Source organism: Euprymna scolopes, chromosome 46, assembly GCF_053919585.1.
Source record: "Euprymna scolopes isolate OS-2025 chromosome 46, ASM5391958v1, whole genome shotgun sequence".
Taxonomy (NCBI): domain Eukaryota; kingdom Metazoa; phylum Mollusca; class Cephalopoda; order Sepiida; family Sepiolidae; genus Euprymna; species Euprymna scolopes.
In genome coordinates, this window is record NC_136527.1 from 128,679,009 (window position 1) to 128,689,008 (window position 10,000).

The 10,000-nt window shown below is 59.9% G+C and overlaps 2 non-coding genes and 1 pseudogene across 2 annotated transcripts in view; all 3 read left to right on the plus strand.

Annotated features, from left to right (window-relative positions):
• The first annotated feature begins 3,615 nt into the window (after positions 1 to 3,615).
• Positions 3,616 to 5,988, plus strand: LOC145272011 (small subunit ribosomal RNA; annotated as a pseudogene).
• Positions 5,989 to 6,384: 396 nt separating this feature from the next.
• LOC145271484 (5.8S ribosomal RNA) lies at positions 6,385 to 6,542 on the plus strand. The gene has a single exon (XR_013865898.1). It is a non-coding gene; the product is annotated as a 5.8S ribosomal RNA (ribosomal RNA).
• A 593-nt stretch (positions 6,543 to 7,135) lies between these two features.
• The window catches only part of LOC145272021 (large subunit ribosomal RNA), a 5,714-nt gene continuing 2,849 nt past the window's right edge, over positions 7,136 to 10,000 (plus strand). Inside the window, exon 1 of the ribosomal RNA XR_013866140.1 lies at positions 7,136 to 10,000. This exon is cut by the window's right edge and continues 2,849 nt beyond it. This is a non-coding gene — a ribosomal RNA (large subunit ribosomal RNA).

A 10,000-nucleotide genomic window follows, 5' to 3' on the forward strand; every position in this document is an offset into this window, starting at 1 on the left:
AAGGGGGCTGTCGGTAGGCGGCCGCGGGTTGCATGTGTGCCCGGGACAGCACCCCCATCCAACTAAGGGGTGTCCCCCGGGGGCCAGGGGGACCTCGTCCAGGTCGGCCGGGCGCTTCCAGACGCCTACCGACACCGGTCAGGTCGGCGAGGCTCCCGGCGGCCCCGAGCGGGACCACAGGTTGCGGAAGGCGTCCAAGTGAGCGGCGGCGACGCCAGGAGGCCCCCGGGGTCGACTCCGCGGCCCCCGGGTCGGTGTGCGGGCCTCCAGAGCTCGATAAAGTAGTGGTGTCGCTAGCGGTCGAGAAGGCACTTTTCGACGCCTACTGCCACCCCCACATGGCGGTAGGCGCAAAACTGGAAAATCGCCGACCAGAAATGTCGCTTCGTATAATCGACGTTTTTTTTTGACCACCATTTTCAGGTGTCGGAGGTGGGTCTGGACGAATACCAACACCATTTCTGGGGTTTCACAACCGCCCGGCTTCTCCGACATATGTTGGAAAGGAGTAGCGATCGAGCGAAGGGGGCTGTCGGTAGGCGGCCGCGGGTTGCATGTGTGCCCGGGACAGCACCCCCATCCAACTAAGGGGTGTCCCCCGGGGGCCAGGGGGACCTCGTCCAGGTCGGCCGGGCGCTTCCAGACGCCTACCGACACCGGTCAGGTCGGCGAGGCTCCCGGCGGCCCCGAGCGGGACCACAGGTTGCGGAAGGCGTCCAAGTGAGCGGCGGCGACGCCAGGAGGCCCCCGGGGTCGACTCCGCGGCCCCCGGGTCGGTGTGCGGGCCTCCAGAGCTCGATAAAGTAGTGGTGTCGCTAGCGGTCGAGAAGGCACTTTTCGACGCCTACTGCCACCCCCACATGGCGGTAGGTGTAAAATCGGAATAGACCGGACCAGGAATGTCGAGGGGGAAAAAAATGACAAAGTCCTGGTGTGCCTAGGCGTCGAGAAGGCACTTTGCGACGCCTACCGACATCCCCATGTGGCAGTAGGCGTAAAACTGGAAAATCGCCGACCAGAAATGTCGCTTCGTATAATCGACGTTTTTTTTGACCACCATTTTCAGGTGTCGGAGGTGGGTCTGGACGAATACCAACACCATTTCTGGGGTTTTCCAGTTTGAAAGTTTTATAAAACATGTTCGGTAGGAAGCACACTTTGGTGTGTCGGTTCGTCGGAGCAGCGACTCTTTGCCTCGTGGTGGTCCGGAACGTCTCTACGGGCTTGTCGCAAAGGCGTCAGAAAGTGGCATCTCCGCCGCCTAGGGCTGTCACCGTTATCGCTGTCGCCGCGCTCCAACTTGTTTTGATCCGCCGCCTTCGTTCCTGCCAACCGTGCGCCCGCTCATCGTCGTTAGGTTATAATACGTGGTACGTGTGTGTGCTTCTCCGTGGACCTAGGGGCTGCTCGACGTGTCGAACGATATGTTGGAACAACTAACGGCTCCTTTTCCTGGTTCCATAGTCGTCGTGGTACCCGCGTCGTCCAGCCATATCTATGTCCACCATGTTTAGCCGATACGTTTGCTGCAGCTTCTGCTTCCGCCTCAGCGTTCGCCGCTCTCAGCCGCCGCTGTTGTTGCTGCCGTTCTGCCATTCAACCACTACCTGCGAATCTTTCGATGATCGGCCGAACGACCCATCGCTGTGCGACCGATAAATCCTCCGGATTAGGGAGAAACGCCGCCGCTCTCTGCCGCCGTCGAACGGAAAAACGTACATTGTAACGAACGAACGAACGAACGAACGAATTAACGAACGAGCGAACAAACAAACAAAAATAGCCGCGGGGGATGCACTATGTAGATCCTGATCCCCTTGTAACCATACGTACGTTGTTCGATGCTCTCCCGTCCTGGAAGTCGCCGCAGCAAACAGGAGGATGAGCAGCAGCAGGCGCCGCCGCCGTAACCGCCGCCTGCCTGCCGCCTCCTACTCCTGTCAGCGTCCGATCTCACAGCCGTGTGAACGTTCGCTGACACCCGATTTCTTTCCGTCTGGCAAAACCTTGGACGTCCCGCTCGCGGTACACGTGCTGCAGCGACTTCTCGTCCGACAACGCATAAGCGTCGACGTCTGCCGCCGCATCTTCTGATACGTGGACGGTGATAGCGCTAGTCCCTTCTTGCGCCACCTCCACCTTTGTTAGCGCCAAAGAAGATCGATCGAGCAGTCGTGGTCGCAGTCGATTAACCCGTTTTCACCGTCCGCAGTTCCCAAGCCGCCGATCAAGTCGTTGCTCTTCTTGTTCGTTCTTCCCATACCGTCGATTTGCACGGCTGCCGGATGAGCCATCCTCTGTCCGGCGAAGCGCTCACGTCAGTGATCGATACTTGCACCGACAGTCCTCCCGCTCGCGACTCGGTGCTCGAATCGGACTCGTTCGTTTTTATCTCGATGCGATTGTGAAAAGGGGGACCGGTCGTCAATGTCGTGTGTGTCGACGATGTTGTTCGCCCGGTCCGCCGCGTTGTTGTCGTTTTTTTTTTTTTTTTTTTCCCCTAACGTTCGCCGTCGCACGGACGAAAGGGTGAGAAAAAAAAAAAAAGCTCGAAAAAGCCGCCCAAAAAAATCGGACCGAGGAGCCGCTTGCGAGAACGCGCCATGTGCACGTTGTCTCTCCTCGGTTTTCCGAGCACGAACACGACGCCGGTCGGTCGGTCGGTCGACGAAGGCGACGACGAAGGTGACGGGAAAATTTACGCCGCCGCTGCCCTGGTCCAGCTCCTCCCCGATGACGGCTGTGATGTTGACGTTGACGTTGGCGACGACGACGACGACGACGGAGACGACGACGACGACGAGACGGCATCGATGGCGACCACGATGACGACGACCTCGACGAGTTCAGTCTGCACCTTGACCTCCGATGTCCGTGTGCACTGCCGTCGTGCTGTTTGTCGTTTGTCGTATGTATCGCTGTCAAGGGTGCCGTTGTCGTTGTTGTTGTCGACGTTGTTGCTTGCTCTCTCGTCTCGGTCCGGTCGGTGTACTTGATGACGACGACGACGACGACGAAGACGACGACGACGACGACGAGACGGCATCGATGCGACCACGATGACGACGACCTCGACGATTCCAGTCTGCACCTTGACCTCCGATGTCCGTGTGCACTGCCGTCGTGCTGTTTGTCGTTTGTCGTATGTATCGCTGTCAAGGGTGCCGTTGTCGATGTTGTTGTTGTCGACGCTGTCGTCTGTTCTCTCTTCTCGGCCGGCTGTGACGTGGACGTTGACGACGACGACGACGAGACGGAATCGATGGCGACCACGATGACGACGACCTCGGCGAGTTCAGTCTGCACCTTGACCCTCGATGTCCGTGTGCACTGCCGTCGTGCTGCTTGTCGTTTGTCGTATGTATCGCTGTCAAGGGTGCCGTTGTCGTTGTTGTTGTCGACGTTGGTCGCTTTCGTTCTTTGAGTCTCGGTCTCGGTCCAAGTCAGGGGAGAAACAAAAAAGAGGCCATCAGCGCGGGCAGCGCGCTTCTACTGACGGCGAACCCCCTCGAAAAATAAATAACACGTGCCCGTCGTTGTAGTTGTCTGTCTTATGTCGGTCGGTCGGTCGGTCGGTCTGTCGTTCTGTCGAAACAAAGTCCCAAATTCCAACGATACCTGGTTGATCCTGCCAGTAGTCATATGCTTGTCTCAAAGCTTAAGCCATGCAAGTGTAAGTTCACGCCACGCATTAGAACGGCGAAACCGCGAATGGCTCAGGAACCGGACCTAATCCTCGGGACCGTATTCCTCCTCGGAGGCGATGGATAACTGTGGCAATTCTAGAGCTAATACATGTGACACAGGCCGCGATCGGTCGGCGCGCCGTCGTCGCCACGCCTCGCGCGCTGGCACCCGCGTCGGCCGTTCCGGGTCGCGGCGCTACATATTAGACTGAGACCGATGCGCGTCATTCCGTCCTCCCGTCGTCGGCGTTCCCGCTCGCGGGTCCGTTCGGTGGCGGGCTCATAGGGCGGCGCGCTCCGCTTTGGTGACTCTGGATAACTCACTGGTCGATCGCACGAGCTTCCACGCCGGCGACGGGTCTCTCGAGGGTCCGCCCTATCAACTGTCGACGGTCGGTTAAGTGCCTACCGTGGTTTACTACGGGTAACGGGGAATCGGGGTTCGATTCCGGAGAGGGAGCATGCGAAACGGCTACCACATCCAAGGAAGGCAGCAGGCGCGCAAATTACCCACTCCCGGCACGGGGAGGTAGTGACGAAAAATAACGACGCGGGACTCTGTCGAGGCCCCGCGATCGGAATGAGTACACTTCAAATCCGTTAACGAGGACCACCGGAGGGCAAGTCTGGTGCCAGCAGCCGCGGTAATTCCAGCTCCGGTAGCGTATATTAAAGTTGTTGCGGTTAAAAAGCTCGTAGTCCGAACTCGGGTTCGTGGTCGCGCAAGCGGCCCCGGGGCGGCGGCGCCATCGTCCGTCGTTGACTTTGGTCGTCCGTTCGCATTCCCCGGCCCTTTCCGCCGGTGTCAACCGCTAGCATACCCGCCACGCGGTCCTGCCGGCGAGGTGGACGAGGAGGTCGTGATCGGGATCCGGGAAAAAAAAAACAAGTGGTCGTCGGTTCGGTTCCGGGAGTAGTCTAACGGGGGGGTGCTACGTGTGTGTGTTTGGGTGCGTTCATTCGCATCCCCGCACTCTGACCCCCGCGCTTCTCTCCCTCTCCCTTTCCGCGCGTTCCTCTTTTTTTTTGAACCCCCCGGTCCGCTCCGAGTCCCCTGCTTCGTGTCTTGTCTGCGCGCGTGTTGCGGTCGGCGGTTTCTCCTCCAAGGGTGCTCTTAACCGAGTGTCCGCGGCGGCCGGTACGTTCACTTTGAAAAAAATTAGAGTGCTCAGAGCGGGCTGTTCAAGCTTGCATACGATAAGCATGGAATGATGGAAGAGGGCCTCGTCTACGTCTGTCGGTCTCCGTCTACGGCGAGGCAATGATCGAAGGGAGCGGTCGGGGCCACTCGTATTGCGGACGTTAGAGGTGAAATTCTTTGGATCGTCGCAAGACGAACTGCAGCGATGGCGTGTGGCAAGCACGTTTTCCTCGATCAAGAGCGAAAGTCGGAGGTTCGAAGACGATCAGATACCGTCGTAGTTCCGACCGTAAACGATGCCGACCGGCGATCCGCCGGCGTTCGCTTCCATGACCCGGCGGGTAGCCTGCGGGAAACCAGAGTTCGGTCCGGGGGGAGTATGGTTGCAAAGCTGAAACTTAAAGGAATTGACGGAAGGGCACCACCAGGAGTGGAGCCTGCGGCTTAATTTGACTCAACACGGGAAAACTCACCCGGTCCGGACACCGGTAGGATTGACAGATCGATAGCTCTTTCTCGATTCGGTGGGTGGTGGTGCATGGCCGTTCTTAGTTGGTGGAGCGATCCGTCTGGTTGATTCCGATAACGAACGAGACTCCGGCCTGCTAACTAGTGCGCCGATGTCAGTGATTTTTACGGCGGGCTCGGCGTCCTCCGTGGCGCTCGGGTCCGGGTCGGTTTTCTCACGCACTTCTTAGAGGGACGGGTGGCAGAAAGCCACACGAGGCGGAGCGATAACAGGTCTGTGATGCCCTTAGATGTCCGGGGCCGCACGCGCGCTACACTGGAGGTATCAGCGGGGACTTCGCCCCGGCCCGAGAGGGTTGGGAAACCTCTGAACCACCTCCCGTGATAGGGATCGGGGCCTGTAACCAACCCCGTGAACGAGGAATTCCCGGTAGGCGCGGGTCAACAGCCCGCGTCGATCACGTCCCTGCCCTTTGTACACACCGCCCGTCGCTACTACCGATCGAACGGTCCGGTGAGGTCCTCGGATCTGGCCGACGACGCCGCCGTGCAGTGCGCGACGTGTCCGTCACGACACTCGTGCATCTACGCCTCGGCGTTCGATGCCCTGGAGAAGACGACCGAACCCGATCGTTTAGAGGAAGTAAAAGTCGTAACAAGGTTTCCGTAGGTGAACCTGCGGAAGGATCATTACCGTTTTCCCCGTTCGAGACTGGTTTGTTGTTTTCCGGCCTACCTCCTCTGTCTGTCGGCGTCAACGCCTCGAATGCGCGCAAACAAACCTATAAAAGGCGGAGCGAGAGATAGATTTGTGGTGACGCGGAGGTTTTAAAGCCCCAGCTCTTCTTGCTTGCTTCCGCGTCTTACCACCTGTTTGTTTTTTCGCCCACCGCAAGTGATGGCCGCTTCTTCTTTGCCTTGTCGCCGCTTTATCGTTTTTTGTTTTTTTGCAGCCGCTGTGCCACCGCCGCTAGCTAAAAAACAAACTACTCGCGACATTGCAATGCCGTCACGCCTCCTCGCACAGACCTCCTCGCACACTACTAAATCTATATAAACAAAAACTAATATAAAAAACCCAAAGTGCTGAACCCTGGACGGGGGATCACTCGGCTCGTCCGTCGATGAAGAGCGCGGCCAGCCGCGAGAACTGATGCGAATTGCAGGACTCAGTGAACATCGACACCTCGAACGCACATTGCGGCCCCGAGATCCCTTGTCTCGGGGCCACGTCCGGTCGAGAGGCGGAACGTTACATGTCTTTCTCCGTTAACGAAACGACATCTTGCCGTCCCGTGCCCGCCCGGTCCTCGGCACGGTGGTAACCGGGACGTCGCAGGAGCGAGTGACGAGGGGGAAGAAAAATAAAAAAAGAATTGACTCCTTTCAATGTCTTTTTTTTTTTAAAACCCTCTCCGGCCTCCTCTTCGTCTCCCGCTGGCAGACCGCGGAGTCTTTTCCCTTTTCGACCGCGCGTGAAGAAACACTGTGGAGGAGGAGCAGGAGGAGTCTGTCCGAAAGCAGCCGAAGGGAGAACAAAACAAAAAAAAAAGCACCGACCTAACCGACTGCCGACGTAAGCGCCGCCTGCTCGTCTCGCTCTCTGCCTCATGAAGGTGTCTCTCAGCGACGCCTCGAGCAGCGCGACGAGCACGGCCGTCGCCACCGTAAAAGGTGGCCGCGTCGTAGGCAACGTCGGATGGGGAGGACCCAGGCTTTTTTTTAATTGTTGGCTTCTTCATTTTCGGTCGGACGGGCGCTATATCGGCCAGCCGTCGTCACACGGAGGGTACCGATCGAGATTCCTCTCCTCCAAACACCACACTCTACTAAAAACCGCCGCCCTCGGCTCGGACGAGACGACCCGCTGAACTTTAAGCATATCGCTAAGCGGAGGAAAAGAAACCAACCGGGATTCCCTTAGTAACGGCGAGTGAACCGGGAGAAGCCCAACGCCGAATCCCGTCGCAAGTAAAAGGCTTCGGGACGTGTGGCGCATGGGTCGAAGGCAGCGTTCGTTTTCGTCTCGCATAGTTCGGAGTTCCCTCGATCGGGGCCGCCCGCGGCGGGTGCCAGGCCCATTCGGTGCGGACGGCGAGCGACGGCCTTCGATCCGAGAGTCGGGTTGCTTGGGAACGCAGCCCAAATCGGGTGGTAAGCTCCATCCAAGGCTAAATACCGGACGAGTCCGATAGTCGACAAGTACCGTGAGGGAAAGTTGAAAAGAACTTTGGAGAGAGAGTTCAAGAGAACGTGAAACCGCCCAGGGGTAAACGGGTGGGACCGCTCACCGCGATCGCGGGGGACTCAGTCCGGTGCTGCCTAGGCTCGAGCCCAAACTCGATGTGTGTTCTTGAAAGAGAGGCCGTCGCGGCACAGGTCGTCGTTCGTCGTGTCCGCGGGGGACTCGTTCCCCGCGGTTCCAGCTTTTGTGCCCGCGTCGCCGACGAAGGAGACGGGCCGCGTGGATAGCGGGAAGGGAAACGTGGTGACGACCGTGGCGTCGGTAGGTGGCTGCGTCGGTTGGCTGCGACGGAGGGGACTCGTCCTCTCGATCGCTGCTGCCGCCGGGCCCTAACCCGCCGCATCCGTCGCCGCCGCTTCTTCTTTCCTCCTGCTCCCTCCGCGCGCGACTCCGCTGCACCCGTCCCTTCATCATCGCTCGGCGTAATCATGGCGCGGGCGCTTCGGCGCGACCTCCGCGCGGCCGGCACCGGACGCACTTCCCCTCCGGTCCGTCGTCGCGACCCGTTCCCGGCGTGCAGGTCGAACACGCGGGTTTTTTTCCGTAGGCGGCAGGCGTTTCATCACCCTGAAAACCCCCGTCTTCCCACCTTGTGAAGTCGGGGGCCACCGGCCGTCGGCCCCGCGAACGTAACTGCCCCTTTCTGCCGGGAACGGAGGAAATCTGACACGATCCGTTACACGTGGCGAGCCGGTCCGTTTTGATCCCGCCGGAAGTCGCGTGCGGGCGACGCACTCTGTGTGTCGCTCCTTAGGCGCCCCACCGTCTCGGCGCGTGCGCGATGAGAGGCGGGATAGGACTGGCGCGGCCTCGCCGTCACGCACCTCGCCGACGTTTCGGGTTCTTGTCGGGGCAACCCCGCCCGCGCCCGTTTCCGTTTCCGGAGAGGTCGCTCGGCGACGCTTTTTTACTCGAGCCGCCCGCCACCCCGGGTCAGCGACGTGCATCGGCAACCCACCCGACCCGTCTTGAAACACGGACCGAGGAGTCCTGGCCGTTCCGCGAGTCGTAGGGGCCACCTCGGACTAACCCCGAAGGCGAAGCGAAAGCGAGAGAGCGTGTAGGAGGGCGTCGATCGGGAGAGGTGTCGTGGCAAAGTCGTCCGGGGGTCGTCGGGGGGTGTCGTCGGTCTCGTGCCGTCGTCTTCTCCTCGCCTCACCCGCCTCCGAGCCGTGCCCGATCCCGCCGGCGCGGCGTTTTCGGCCTTCCGCCGTCGCTGCTGCGGTGCCCGCAACTTTTCCTTTTTTCTCTCTTCCCGAGAGAGATAGAGAGGGAAGGCTCGTGGCTGACGTGCGGGTTGTTTTTCCCTCCTCCCCGAGAGGGACCGGCGCATCATCCAAAAAGGGGAATTGCCGGGCGCCAGCTTCCATATCCTCCTTCCGCCCATCGGTGAGATCCCGCGGCTTGAACTAGTCCTATTTTGTCGTCGAGTTTAGGCGCTGCGCGCGGGCGCATCACCCCCGGGTCGGTTTCCCCTTTTTCCGAGTACGACTCGGCCGACTCTGGCGTAGCGAGCGACCAGGGACCCGAAAGATGGCGATCCACGCCGGTCGGGATGAAGCCAGAGGAAACTCTGGTGGAAGTCCGAAGCGCCTCTGACGTGCAAATCGATCGTCGGAACCGGGTGTAGGGCGAAAGACCAATCGAGCCGTCTAGTTAGCTGGTTCCCTCCGAAGTTTCCCTCAGGATAGCTGGCGCTCGATCGTCGCAATTCCATCCGGTAAAGCGAACGATTGGAGGCCCCGGGGCCGTTCACGGCCTCGACCTACTCTCGACTCGGAACGGGTGGAACGGGCCGACTCTCCCGAACGACGGAGCCGACCCATCCGGCCGCCGCCGCCAGCACGCTTCGCTGGGCGGTTGGTCACCTCGAATGCGAGTGCCAAGTGGGCCACTTTTGGTAAGCAGAACTGGCGCTGTGGGATGAACCAAACGTCCGGCTAAGGTGCCTAACGCGACGCCCATGAGATCCCCGAAAGGGTGTCGGTCGATATAGACAGCAGGACGGTGGCCACGGAAGTCGGAATCCGCTAAGGAGTGTGTAACAACTCACCTGCCGAATCGACCGGCCCCGAAAATGGATGGCGCTGGAGCGACGGACCGATGCCGGACCGTCGCGGCGAGGAGCGATGAACTTTCGCGCCGAAACGATGCCGCGACGAGTAGGAGGGCGCCGCGGCGAGCACGGAAGCCTAGGGCGCGAGCCCGGGTGGAGCCGACCGCGGGTGCAGATCTCGGTGGTAGTAGCAAATATTCGAACGAGACCTTCGAAGACCGAAGTGGAGAAGGGTTCCGTGCCAACGGCGGTCGAGCACGGGTCAGTCGGTCCTAAGACGCGGGCGAAAGTCTTCCCGAAGGCGCCGGATCCGTTATGAAAGGTGAAAGGAAAGCGAATCGAATCGAATCGAATCAAAAGCCCAAACAAAAAAAAAGCGGCCGGCCTCCCGTCGAAAGGGAATC